The 14,239-nt window shown below is 38.3% G+C and overlaps 1 non-coding gene across 1 annotated transcript; it reads left to right on the top strand.

Annotated features, from left to right (window-relative positions):
* Window positions 1-1,470: 1,470 nt before the first annotated feature.
* Window positions 1,471-1,577, top strand: LOC141580479 (U6 spliceosomal RNA). Its single transcript, XR_012512647.1, has one exon. It is a non-coding gene; the product is annotated as a U6 spliceosomal RNA (small nuclear RNA).
* Window positions 1,578-14,239: the final 12,662 nt, after the last annotated feature.

The following is a 14,239-nucleotide window of genomic DNA, read 5'->3' as shown; positions in this document are numbered from 1 at the left end:
GATGTGAAGCCCAGAGGGCAGGCACAGCTATCTCTCTAGGCTCCACTTGGTCTTATGAGACACTTTATCCCAGCACTTTAGGAGTGTGGAGGTCAGATCAGCCACATCTCATGTGAAGATTGCCCAGCAGAGATCAGGTGTGAGAGTCTCCCTCTTAATAAAAGGAGACTTGCTTAAAAAAGAAGTCTGGCCACGTTTTTGTAGAGCAGCTGTGCTGTGCTAGGGCCTCACTTTTCAGAGAGTTCTCTAAGGCCTGATCTCGCCTGGGCATTCTCGCACATGAGATGAAGCTGGTCTGACCTCAGCACTCCTTAGTCTGCTTGCCTCTCCCAGGGCCCCAGCCTGGCCACACCTGCCTACAGGGCACTCTCATGTGCCCACACCTTTGTTTCTGTGCCAGTGGACCATGCCTGAGCAGTGAAGAGATGCAGCAACGTGGACCCTTCAGGCATGCACCAGCCTCTACATTGCCTCTCCATACTGCAGCTCTTTATACACAAACTTCCTACATCGCTTTGCTGCTGTGTGTTTACATGAGTGGATTTTGCTGTACTTGCCCTACCAGCACATGGGACTGTAGCACACACTTCAACCCACCTGAACTCCCATTAAAGAGATAGCCATGGAAAGCACAGAATGAAAAGAACCAACTCTGCCAACAACTTGCCCTTGTGCTAATGTTGTGCACAAAAAAGAGACCCTAATACGCGTTGAGTGACTGCTGCTGCTTAGGGGGTCACAGAGAAGGCACCCAGACCTGCACAGGCCAGCACCCCAGCCTGCACCTCCAGTGCAACAGCACACACAGCAGGGTTCCACTGGTCCCCACCATGTGGTCTTGCCTCCACCACTTCCACCATTGGGTGAATGCCAACAAGGAGGCAGGCACTTCTGCATCTGCTAGCACTCTGCCACAGCTGCCACACTTTGCTGCCTTCAGAGCAGTAGACTCCAAACTTTGAGGAGCCAGAGAACAAAGTTGAGACCCAATATAAATTTGCCAGAGTTAAAGGACACAGTCCAGGAATTGGGAGATGAATATTGGCCCCCTAAAATCCTCCAAAACCAAAGCCAGCTGGCTGCATCTGCCTTACACCACAATCAAACCAAAAAGGTCGTCAAATATGATAAAAGAAAAATATCCTGTGCAAAGGTCAGCAACCTCTAAGGTTGAAGGCGAATAAGATCATAGAGATGAGGAAGAATCAGTGCAAGAACACTGAAACTCAAAAAGTCAGCATGCCTTCTTTCCTCCAGATGATTACATCAACTGTTCAGCCTGTTCAAGTTTTCAGAACTGATCAGAGGCTGACATGTCTTTAATGATACAAGTAGAATTCAGAATGTGGGTAGAAACAAAGTTCACTGAGTGAAAGAAGTATGTCATGATCCAATGCAAGAAAGCCAAAAGTCATTGTGAAACATTGCAGGAGCTAACAGGCAATAGAGCCAGTATAAAGAACCTTACCGGTGCTTGCTATGGCAGCACATATATTAAAATTGGAATGATACAGGCAAGATTAGCATGGCTCCTGCTTAAGGATGACATTCAAATTCATGAAGCATTTCATATTTTTAGGAAGAATCAATATCGTGAAAATGGCCATACTGCCCAAAGTAATTTATAGATTCACTGCTGTCCCCATCAAGCTACCAATGACCTTATTCACAGAACTGGAAAAACCCACCTTAAAGTTCATATGGAAGCAAAAGAGACTCTGCATAGCGAAGACAATGCTAAGCAAAAAGAACAAAGCAAGAGGCATCATGCTACCTGATTTCAAACTATACTACAAGGCTACAGTAATCAAAACAGCACGGTACTGGTACCAAAATAGAGACATAGACCAATGGAACAGAACAGAGGTCCTTGTGGCAATGCCACACATCTACAACCATCTCATCTTTGACAAACCTTACAAAGACAAGCAATGGGGAAAGGATTTCCTGTTTAATAATTGGCGTTGGGAAAACTGGCTACCAGTGTGAAGAAACAGAGACTGGACCTCTTCCTGACACCTTACAGTAGAATTACCTCCAGATGGATTAAAGATCTAGACATAAGACCTAATGTCATAAAAAATCTAGAGAAAAAACCCAGGCAAAGCCATTCAGGACATACGTATAGGCAAGTACTTCATGACTAAAACACCAAAAGTATTGGCAACAAAAACGAAAATAGACAAATGGGACCTTATTAAACTCCAGAGCTTCTGTACAGCAAAAGAAACAATCATTAGAGTGAACCACCAACCAACAGGATGGGAAACAATTTTTGCAATCTACCCATCTGACAAATGGCTGATATCCAGAATCTACAAAGAAGTAAAACAGATTTGCAAGAAAAAAACAAGCAAACCCATTCAAATTAGGGAAATGATATTAACAGACACTTTTAAAAAGAAGATATATATGAGGCCAAGAAACATATGAAAAAATGCTCATCATAACTGATTATTAGAGAAATCAAAACCATATTGAGATATCACCTCATGCCAGTTAGAATGGTGACCATTAAAAAATCTGGAGACAACAGATACCAGAGAGCATGTGGAGAAATAGGTGGGTGATGAATAATGAGAACACATGGACACAGGGTGGGGAGCATCACACACTGGGGTCTTTTTGGGGGTGGCCAACAGGTGGGCACCAGGGGCTGGGGAGGTCAGGGAGGGATTACATTAAGAGAAATGCCAGATGTAGGTGAAGGGATGGAGGCAGAATACCACATTGCTATGTGTGTACCTATGCAACAATTCTGCATGATCTGCATGTGTACGCTATAACCCGAAGTACAATTTTTTAAAAAAGAATAAACTGATGTGATAGAGCTGAAAAGCACACTACATGAATTTTTATAATGCAGCCACATGGTAATTGTGTGTGATTGCATTATAAAAATTCTTGTAATGTGTGTGGGCACCCAAGGGTGCCCTGTAAGCAGGTGTGACCAGGCTGGGGTCCTGGGAGAGGCAAGCAGACTAAGGAGTGCTGAGGTCAGACCAGTACCATCTCATGTGCAAGACCATCTAGTACAATTGACCAGCAGAGGAAAGAGTCTCAGAGCTTGAAAATTGGCTTTCTGAAAGAAAAGAGACAAGAATGGGGGAAAAGAATGAAAAGGAATGAACAAAACATTTGAGAAATAAAGGATTATGTAAAAAGGCAAAATGTATGCCTTATTAATATACCTGAAAGAGATGACAAAAATGGAACCAACTTGGAAAACATATTTCAGAATATCATTCACGAGAATTTCCCCAACCTAGCATGACAGAACAACATTGAAATTCAGGAAATCCAGAGAACCTCAGATATGCCACAAGAAGAACATCCCTAAAACACATAATAATCCGGTTCTCTGAGGTCAAAATGAAATAAAAATTGTCAAAGGCAGCTAGGGAGAAAGACAAGGTCACTTACAAAAGGAATACCTTCGGACTAACAGTGGACTGCTCAGCTGAAACCCTACAAGCCAGAAGAGATATTCAACTTTTAAAGAAAAATTTCAACCCAGAATTTCAAGTCCAGCAAAACTAATTGTCATAAGTGAAGGAGAAATAAGATCATTTTCAGGCAAGCAAATGCTGAGGGAATTCATTATCAAAAGATCTACCTTACAGGAGCTCCTGAAACTAGAACTTAATATGGAAAGAAAAGATCATCACCAACCACTACAAAAATGCACTTAATTACACAGATCAGTGATGCTAAAAAACTAACCACATACACAAGTCTGCAAAATTACCAATTGACAGTGTGATGTCAGGATCAAATCCATACATATCAGTGCTAACCAATTGGGCTAAATGCTCCAACTGAAAGACATAGGGCAGCAAGATGAATGAAGAGCCAAGATTCATTTGATTATGCTGTCTTTAAGAGACCCATCTCACATGAACTCCCACACATAGGCTCAAAATGAATGGAGAAAAATCCTTTAAGTAAATGGGAAACAGAAAAAAGCAGGTGTTGCAATCCTAGTTTCTGACAAAACAGGCTATACGAATAAAGATAAAAAGAGAAGGGCACAGGCCTGGCACGGTGGCTCCAGCCTGTAATCCCAGCACTTCAGGAGGCCAAGGTGGGCGGATCATGAGGTCAAGAGGTCACGACAATCCTGGCCAACATGGTGAAACCCCATCCCTACTAAAAATACCAAAAAGAAAACAAAAAAAAAAAATTAGCTGGGCATGGAGGCATGCGCCTGTAGTCCCAGCTACCTGGGAGGCTGAGGCAGAATTGCTTAAACCCAGGAGGCAGAGGTTGCAGTGAGCTGAGATCATGCCACTGCTCTCCAGTCTGAGGCCTGGCAACAGAGCGAGACTCTGCCTCAAAAAAAAAAAAAAAAAAAAAAAGAGAGAGAGAGAGAGAGAGAAGGACATTACCAATGTGGCCCCGACCTTTGATAAATGTTATTATTACTTGATACCAACCTGGGCTATCCTTATTGTTCAAACCAATAGGATAGATAATTTGCTGAGGTTTGGGAGCTTCTGCCCTCCAGAGAGTCCCAGATCTCCCAAAATTTGGTTCAGAGGTAAGGTTGATTTTGCTTTACAGCTCCTTTTGTGAAGTTTTTCTTATTTCCGGTAAGGAAGACAAGTTGTTCTGCTTCCATGATGGTGGAGAGCAGGCACTTCCTTTCTTGAGTTTCAGCTTGCTTCTGACAGGAAAGGTGAGTGTGAATTTTTTCCTGTTTCTAAGATGGTAGAGAACAGTCATCAGCCTGAGCCTTATTTCTAGGTAAGTGGCTAAATTAGAGATTTGTCTTAAAAATTTTTCCTTAATGACTAAAAGTTAAGATTACCAACCACTTGGTTTTAATTTCTCCTTAACATTATAACACTCAGTAATCATATTTATGTGCATTTTTTTGTTTTGCTTAACATTTTTATTTATTTATGTTTGGGATTTTGTTATTTCACTTTTCTTCCATCAAGTATGACCATATCTTTCTGACTTGGTCAAATCCAAGGGAATATTCCAAATTTTGGGAAGCAAGTCATCTGAATTGGCTAAAACTCTTGTAGCTGCCAAGTATGTATTTTCTAGTGAGCAGAAATTTCTTTTTTTTTTTTTTTAAACTAAGAGTTTCTGTCCACATAAGGCCATCTTTTGTCAGCCAAGGCCATCTTTTGCCAGCCAAGGCCAGACTGAAGGAGCAGTGGTGACCTTTCAATCCTAACATTCTGCCCTGTTCCCTACAGCAACCTGAGTTTGGTTCCTAAATCTAGTTCTTTCTGGTTTGATATTTGTTACTTTTAAAATATCAGCAGTTTGTCCCAGCTATGATGTGGTAGTAAGAGATTCAAAAGGATTTTCTTTAAGAGCTTTATAATTAAAAGCAGATTTCTTATTCTTCTTATTATTATGCTTTAAATTCTGTGGTACATGTGCAGAACATGCGTGTTTGTTACATAGGTATACACATACCATGGGTGATTTTTGCACCCATCAACCCATGATCTACCTTAGGTATTTCTCCTAATGCTATTTCTCCCCTAGGCCCAACCGCGACAGGCTCCGGAGTGTGATGTTCCCCTCCCTGTGTCCATGTACTCTCATGTTCAACTCCCACTTATGAGTGAGAAAATGTGGTGTTTGGTTTTCTGTCCTTGTGTCAGTTTGCTGAGAAGGATGGTTTCTAGCTTCATCCATATCCCTGAGAAGGACATGAACTCATTCTTTTTCATGGCTGTTGGTGTATATGTGTGACACTTTCTTTATCCAGTTTATTATTGATGGGCATTTGGGTTGGTTCCAAGATTTTGCTATTGTGAACAGTGCTGCAGTAAACATATGTGTGTATATGTCTTTGTGGTAGAATGATTTATAATCCTGTGGGTATATACCCAGTAGTGGGATTGCTGGGTCCAATGGCATTTCTATTTCTAGATCATTGAGGAATCACCACACTGTCTTCCACAATTGTAGAAGTAATTTACACTCCCACCAACAGTGTAAAAGATTTCCTATATCTCTGCATCCTCTCCAGCATCTGTTGTTTTCTGACTTTTCCAATAATTGTTTTTCTGAAATGACAAGTGATGATGAGCTTTTCATTATATGTTTTTTGGCTTCATAAATGTCTTCTTTAGAGGAGTTTCTTTTTATATTCTTTACCTACTTTTTCATGGAGTTCGTTTTTTTCTCGTAAACTTAAGTTCTTTATAGATTCTGCATATTAACCCTTTGTCAGATGGATAGATTGCAAAAATTTTCTCCCATTCTGTGGGTTGCCCATTCACTCTGATGATAGTTGTGTTTTGTTTCATTTTAGTTTTCTGTGCAGAAGCTTTTTAGTTTAATTAGATCTCATTTGTCAATTTTGACATTTGTTGTCGTTGCTTTTGATGTTTTAGTCATAAAGTCTTTGCCCATGCCTATGTTCTGAATGGTGTTGCCTAGGTTTTTTTCCTAGGGTTTTTATAATTTTAGGTCTTCTGTTTTAGACTTTAATCCATCTTGTGTTAATTTTTGTATAAGGTGTAATTAAGGGATCCAGTTTCAGTTTTCTGCATATGGCTAGCCAGTTTTTGCAACACCATTTATTAGGAAATCTATTCCCCATTGGGTTTTTTTTTTTTTTTTTTTTTTTTTTTTTTGGTCTTGTTTGTCAAAGATCAGATGGTTGTAGATGTGTGGCATTATTTTTGAGGCCTCTGTTCTGTTCCATTGGTCTATGTATCTGTTTTGGTTCCAGTACCATGCTGTTTTGGTTACTGTAATCTGATAATAGAGTTTGAAGTCTGGTAGTGTGATGTCTCCAGCATTATTCTTTTTGCTTGGCTATGCAGGCTCGTTTTTTGTCCCATATTAAATTAAAGGTAGTTTTTGCCAATTCTCTTAAGAAAGACAATGGTAGCTTGATGGGGATAGCACTGAATCTGTAAATTAGTTTGACAATGTGACCATTTTTATAATATTGATTCTTTGTATCCATGAGCATGGATTTTAAAAATTTGTTTGTGACCTCTCTTATTTCTTTGAGCATTGGTCTGTAGTTCTCTTTTAAGAAGAACTTTAAGTATGGACCAGGAAGGACAAGGCAGTTGTCTTGATTCTCCATGAGTCCATGCTTAACATTGAACTTATATCCCTTTAAATACCAGTTATTTCTCCATTTTAGGTTCATAGTAGTCGTAACTGATGGGTTGTCATAGGTAACTTGACTTAGACCATGGAGTTCATTCAAATTGTATATAGAAACTATTTAGAATGACAGTTGATTAAGAATGACAGTCTGGCAAAGTGTTCTCTTGGTATTGAACTAATTTTTCTTCTATTTGGGTAGGAGTTTTAAAAACAAAGAAATCTTTTCATTAAAATTCCAGGAAATCTTACACAGTCCTTAAAGTATTTGGGATTATTTGATAAATGATGTGATTCTAAAGTTTCCAGAAATCTGTATTCAAGAGCTCTTTTTCATGGTCTTTCCATTATTTCAGGAACCTCCTAAAAGACACCATATTCTAGGACATTTTGTGCTTGTCAAGTTTTCAGAAACTGCATTAGTATTAAGCAGTTAAGTGTGAAAACGATGTTAAATACTTATAGTTACATGACTGAGAAGAAAATTTGTACATTTCTGTGGTCTACAGTTTATCATGGAAACAATATAATTGATAGCATATATTTTGACCTATTAGAATTTTAGGAATTTCATACAATTTTCAAACATGTATCAACATTGATTACAATATAATCTGAAAAAGGTAAAATATTTCTTATTTTGACAGTGCTCCTTATGTAAAAATATGTCAAATAATTCCATATACTTCTCTTTTGGATTTTTCAGTGCCTTCTTTTGCATTCCAAATTAAGAAGTCAAAAAGACTTAATTTTGAAGATAAAATTGGATTTGGGGAAGTGTATCAAATATATTAATATGGATATAAATATACTAAAGGCCTAAAACACTTGATATAAAATGGAATGCCAGGTCACAGTAAGTCATTCATTTAGCCAAAATGGTAACTCAAAAAATGTTTAAAGGCAAAAGCCTTTACTCATTGATAGAAGACTCAGCTTTTCAAGCAATATGTGTCTTTCCCTTCTTTTTCCTGTAATTTATTTGAGGAGAGACAGAAATCTTTTTTATTCTTTAATATTATGTTAAAATCATATTCAAGAAAGAAAGCCAAATTTCACTCTTGCCTTAGTGTACTGTTAATGTCAACTCAAATTTTTAATAAAACCTTAAAGATGAATTCATCCAGTCTTCATCAGTTTGACTATAAGTCGAAATTCTTATAAGCTTTTGATAACCTTTTACAAATTTGTATTAAAGCAAAATTAGTGCTTTAAGAAAACCCTATTGTGTTTTTATTCCAATGTTCAATTTATGGAAAAACTGAACAATACTCCTTTAAATTTAGCCAGTGTGTTCACACGGTGTTTCTTTTACAAGATGACTATTGCACAAACCTTCCACAACTTGCTCAATCCTTTAGCTTCATTCTATTTAAGTCAAAACAATTTTTAACCTTCTGAATGAAGCAAAAATTTACATTCTAATACCTTATAATGTTTTAGTGAAAGCACATTTCACTTTTTCCACAAAGCTTCCATGTAAAACTTTTTCATTAGTTTCAATTGCATGTTACAATGTCAGCTCTTAGCAATTTTTTTTTTTTTTTTTTGGTGAAACACTTGGCAGGTAAGTGATTTTAATTTTGTACTAGGTATGAAGCCTAGGACACCAGACACAAGTGCATATAAAGTCTGAGTTTTTAAAGCATAGCCAGGGAGCATGGCTAACTCCACATGTTCCCAGACCTTACCTAGAATCTAATGACTCCAAAGCAGGTAAGTTGAACAAATTTTAAAAGTCAAAAAAATCAGTTTATTACTTTAAAGCATTTTACAAACCTAATATCTGACCTGCCTAATTTGGAGCTAATGTCTTTATTTTACCAATAAACTTTAAAACTGTCTTTATTTCTCAAATATTACTAAAGTCATGTGAAGTAAAAGGTATTAGAGTTTTATTTTTCTGAAAAAAATAATTTGATTTAAACATTATTTTAAAGCCAATTAGAGAGATTTTTTATTTATAAACATCACCCACAACACATAAAAATATACAGAATAGATCCAGTAGTTGGAAGATTTTTCATTTGCCATGTTTTGGTTTTCTTTTCTCCTTTTTTTTTTTTTTTACAATGAACTGATGATATTCATATACATAGATTGCCATCAAGTGTTTCAGTTTAACAGGAGATTATAGAACACACTTTAACAATACTCAAATTTGAAGAAAATATATACATTTAGGTAAGGACTCATAGTATTTATCTTCTATATAACTTTTAATTTAGCATTTGTGTACTGTAACATTTTTCTATATAATATTTTATGTATGTTACTCATATTTGTAAAGATTACACATATCTCAGAGGTGAAGACTATAAATATTAGATGAATTCATTCTCCTATCTTCTGAAGCACTTAAGTCAGAGGAACTAAATTATTCATTCTAATTTGACCACTCACTATCTTGTAACATATTATAATGCTTAGAAGAGCTCAGTAAAACGAAGCTCTAGTTACCTCGAAATTGTTTGTTTTTAATACTTCATTAGGAAATAAATTCCAATTCAAATTTTATTAATTATGCCCCTTGTTCTTCCATGCCTTCCCAACATAGGATTAGAAAGACTTTCTTTATAAGACTAGACTCCTAGTTGGGGACCAATAATCCTCATTTTTATTACTGTACACTGTTGCTTCACTGAAAGTAAGGGAGAATCCTTGGGGATTGTGATCTATTTCTCTTCACTTTTCCTGATTTCCTTTCCCATGGTCAGGAATTTTTATTTATTTATTTATTTATTTATTTTAATTAAGTTCAGAAGTGCATGTGCAGATCTTGCAGGATTGATGCATAGGTAAACACATGTCATGGTGGTTTGCTGCCTGCGTCCCCCCATCACCTACATGAGGCACTTCTCCCAGTGTTCTTGTGCTGTGTTTTTCAGCTCCGTGAAGTCATTTATGTTCTTCTCTAAACTGGTTATTCTAGTTCGCATTTCATCTAACCTTTTTTCAAGGTATTTAGCTTCTTTGCATTAGGTTAGAACATGTTCCTTTATCTCAGAGAAGTTTGTTATTACACATCTTCTGAAGCCTGCTTCTGTCAATTCATCAATTTCATTCTCCATCCAGTTTTGTTCCCTTGCTCATTAGGAGTTGTGATCCCTTGGAGAAGGAGAGTCGTTTTGGTCTTTGGCAGTTTCATTTTTTTGGGTGTTTTTTTCTTCCAATCTTTGTGGATTTTTCTACATTTGGTCTTTGAAGTTGGTGACTTTTGGATGGGATCTCTGAGTGGACATTCTTTCTGTTGATGTTGAAGCTACATCTTTCTCTCTCTCTCTTTTTTTTTTTTTTTTTTAGTTTTTCTTCTAACAGGCCTCTCTGCTATAGGACTACTGGGGGTCCACTGGAAACTGTGTTTGCCTGGGAATCACCTGTGGGGCTGCAGAACAGCAAGGATTGCTGCCTGTTCTTTCCTCTGGTAGCTTCATCCCAGAAGGGTACCCACCAGATATCAGCCAGAGCTCTCCTCTATGAGATATCTTTTTGGATATATGGGGGTCAGCGAGCCACTTGAGGAGTCAGTCTCTCCCTTATTTGAGCTCAAGTGTGCTCCATTGAGAGCTGCTGGGCAGGGACGTTTAAGTCTGCTGCAGCATAAGTCACAGCTACCCCTTTCCCAGGTGCTCTGTCCCTGGAAGGTGGGATTTTATTTATAAGTCTCTGATGTGCTGCTGCCTTTTTGTCAGAGGTGTCATGCTCAGCAAGGAGGGAGTCTAGTCACAGTCAGCCTGTAGAGGCACTGCTGAGCTGCTGTGCACTCAGTCCAGATGCTGTGTAAACTTTGCTTTTGTTTACACAAGTAAGGTTAGAACTGCCTCGGCATCGGCGGATGCCCTTCCCCCCACTGAGCTCCATCATCCTGGGTTGAGCTCAAACTGTTCTGCTGACTGCAAAACTGTCATGCCAGTGGGCTTCAGTTGGCTGGTCTTTGTTATGGGACACCTGCCACTCAAGGCCACTTGGCTCCCTGCCTTCAGCTCCCCTTTTTTTCTGGGGAGTGGGAGGCTCTGTCTTGCAGGCGTTCCAGGTGCCAGCCAAAACGGCCACTGAGATTTGTGCTGAAAACTCATGGCACTGGCTGAAGTGGCCTCTTATATTCATGCTGGTCAGCCACAGCACTTCTTGGCCCAGCTAAAATCTCCTGATGCGGGATATATAGACCATGGGAGAAGTGCAGTATCTGAACTGAAGTGCAGGAGTGGCTTTAGAAGTTCCCCAATGGTCTCTGTTGGGTAGGAAGGACATCCTCCAGCCAGTTGCACTTCCCAGGTGAGTCAGTGCTCCACCCTGCCTCAGTTTGCCCCCCTTAGGCTATGCCCACTGTGCAAGCAGTTCCATTGAGGTGAACCTGGAACCTCAGTTGGAAATGCCTTGGTCACTTGCCTTCTGCATTGCTCTCACTGGGAACTGTGCTCCAGAGCAGTTCCTATTCTGCCATCTTGGCGGAAGTATGGAAGCTTCTAAAGAAACTTTAACTGCTAGTAAATATAGATTAAATGAATGAATGATAGATAAGCAAAAGAATTTGAGAAAGAAGGCAGAAGGAAAAAGGAAGAAGAGACAGAAGAAAATGGAGGAGACCAGTGTTGGGGGCAGGAGAAGAGAGAGAACTAATGGCTGTAATAATTTTATTTAAAAAACATTATCTACAATAATTAGTATCACCCAATAGAAATGTGTTATTTAAGGGGAACACTCAATCCATCAGCAATGAAAAGCAGCTAGTTCACTGAAATTGATATTCCATGTCATCAACTAAGTCAAATATATTTTATTAATAATATTTGATTGATAAGAGAAGTAGCTTTTCTGTTTAGATTTTGGAGAGATAATCAAAACAAATGCCAGTGTTTACTATCCTTTCAAGCCATGTCCTCATATGTTTTAATTTTAGTGGGATAAGGGAAAAATGACTGTGGATAGTGACATTCCTCATTACTGTGACAACAGTCTCTCAAAGTTCTCACAGCACAATAATATAGTTTTAAAGACCCATTTATCAAATACTTTCACCCGAAATTGAGAAAATATTTAAGGAGAATGAAACCAACTGGTGATTCTATTCTCATCATTTTTTAAGAATTTTTAAAATTTTACTTTAAGTGCATAGTATATCTGGCATTTCTCCCCATGTTATCCTTCCACACCCTCTACTCCCTCCCCACCCCCCACTGTCCCTCTCCTAACCCCCACAACTGCCCCCAGTGTGTGATGCTTTTCTCCCTGAGTTCACGTGTTCTCATTGTTCCACACCCACCTATGAGTGAGAACATGTGGTGTTTGTCTTTCTGTTCTTGTGTCAGTTTCCTGAGAATGATGGTTTCCAGATTCATCCAAATTCCTATGAAGGACATGAACTCATCGTTTTTTATGGCTACTTACTATTCCACGGTGAATATGTACCACATTTTCTTTGTCCAGTCTATCATTGATGGGCATTTGGGTTGGTTCCAGGTATTTGCTATTGTACACAGAACTGCAATGAACATATCTGTACATGTGTCTTTATAGTAGAACAATTTATAGTTCTTTAGGTATATACCCAATAATGGGATTGCTGGGAAAAATGGAATTTCTATTTCTAGATCCTTGAGAAATCGCTACACTGTCTTCCACAATGGTTGAATTAATTTACACTCCCCCAACTATGTAAGAGTGTTCCTATTTGTCCACATTCTCTCCAGCATCTGTTGTCTCTAGATTTTTTTGATGATCGCCATTCTAACTGGCATGAGATGATATCTCAATGTGGTTTTGGTTTGCATTTCTGAAATGACCACTGATGATGAGCATTTTTTCATATGTTTGTTGGCCTCATATGTGTCTTCTTTTGAAAAGTGTCTGTTCATATCCTTTTCCCACTTTTACATGGGGTTGTTTGTTTTTTTCTTGTGCATCTATTTTAGTTCCTTGTAGATTATGGATATTAGCCCTTTGTCAGATGGGTAGATCGCAAACATTTTTTCCCATTCTCTTGGTTGCTGATTCACTCTAATGGTGATCTCTTTTGCTGTACAGAAGCTGCGGAGGTTAATTAGATCACATTTGTCTACCTTGGCTTTTATTGCTATTGCTTTTGGTGTTTTACTTAGGAAGTCCATGCCTATGCCTATGTCCTGTATGGTTTTGCCTACATTTTCTTCTAGAGTTTTTATGGTGTTAGATTTTATGTTTAAATCTTTGATCCATCTGGAGTTAATTTTAGTGTAAGGTGACAGGTAGGCATCCAGTTTCTGCTTTCAGCATATTGCTAGCCAGTTTTCCTGACACCATTTATTAAACGTGGAGTCCTTTCCTCATTGGTTGTTTTTGCCAAGTTTGTCAAAGATCAGATGGGTGCAGATGTGTGGTGTTTCTTCTGGGGTCTCTGTTCTGTTCCATTGGTCTATGTCTCTGTTTTGGTACCAGTACCATGCTGTTTTGATTACTATAGCCTTGTAGTATAGTTTGAAGTCTGGCAATGTGATGTCCCTGGCTTTGTTCTTTTTGCTTAGAATTGTCTTGGCTATGTGGGATCTCTTGTGATTCTGTATGAAGTATAAAGTTGTTTTTTTTTTTTTTTTTTTTTTTTTTTTTTTTTTTTTTTTTTAGTTCTGTGAAGAAGTTCATTGGTAGCTTGATGGGGATAGCATTGAATCTATAATTACTTTGGGCAGTATGGCCATTTTCATGATACTGATTCTTCTTAACCCTGAGCATGGAATATTTCTCCATCTGTTTGTGTCCTCTGTTATTTGTTGAGCAGTGGTTTGTAGTTCTCCTTGAAGAGGTCCTTTACATCCTTTGTTGGTTGTATTCCTTGGTATTTTATTCTCTTTGTAGCAGTTGTGAATGGGAGTTTACTCTTGATTTGGCTCTCTGTCTGTTGGTATATAGGAATGCCTGTGACTTCTACACAATTATTTTGTATCCTGAGACTTTGCTGAAGTTGCTTATCAGTTTCAGAAGATTTTGGACTGAGACGACGATCTTCTAAATATACAATCATGCCATCTGCAAATAGAGACACTATTACTTCCTTATTTCATAATCGATTACCCTGTATTTCTTTTTCTTGGCTGATTGCTCTGACTAGAACATCCTATAATATGTTGGATAGGAGTGGTGAGAGAGGGTATCCTTGTCTAGTGCCTGATTT

Source organism: Saimiri boliviensis, chromosome 11, assembly GCF_048565385.1.
Source record: "Saimiri boliviensis isolate mSaiBol1 chromosome 11, mSaiBol1.pri, whole genome shotgun sequence".
NCBI classification, from domain to species: domain Eukaryota; kingdom Metazoa; phylum Chordata; class Mammalia; order Primates; family Cebidae; genus Saimiri; species Saimiri boliviensis.
This window is presented reverse-complemented; position numbering and strand designations above follow the sequence as displayed.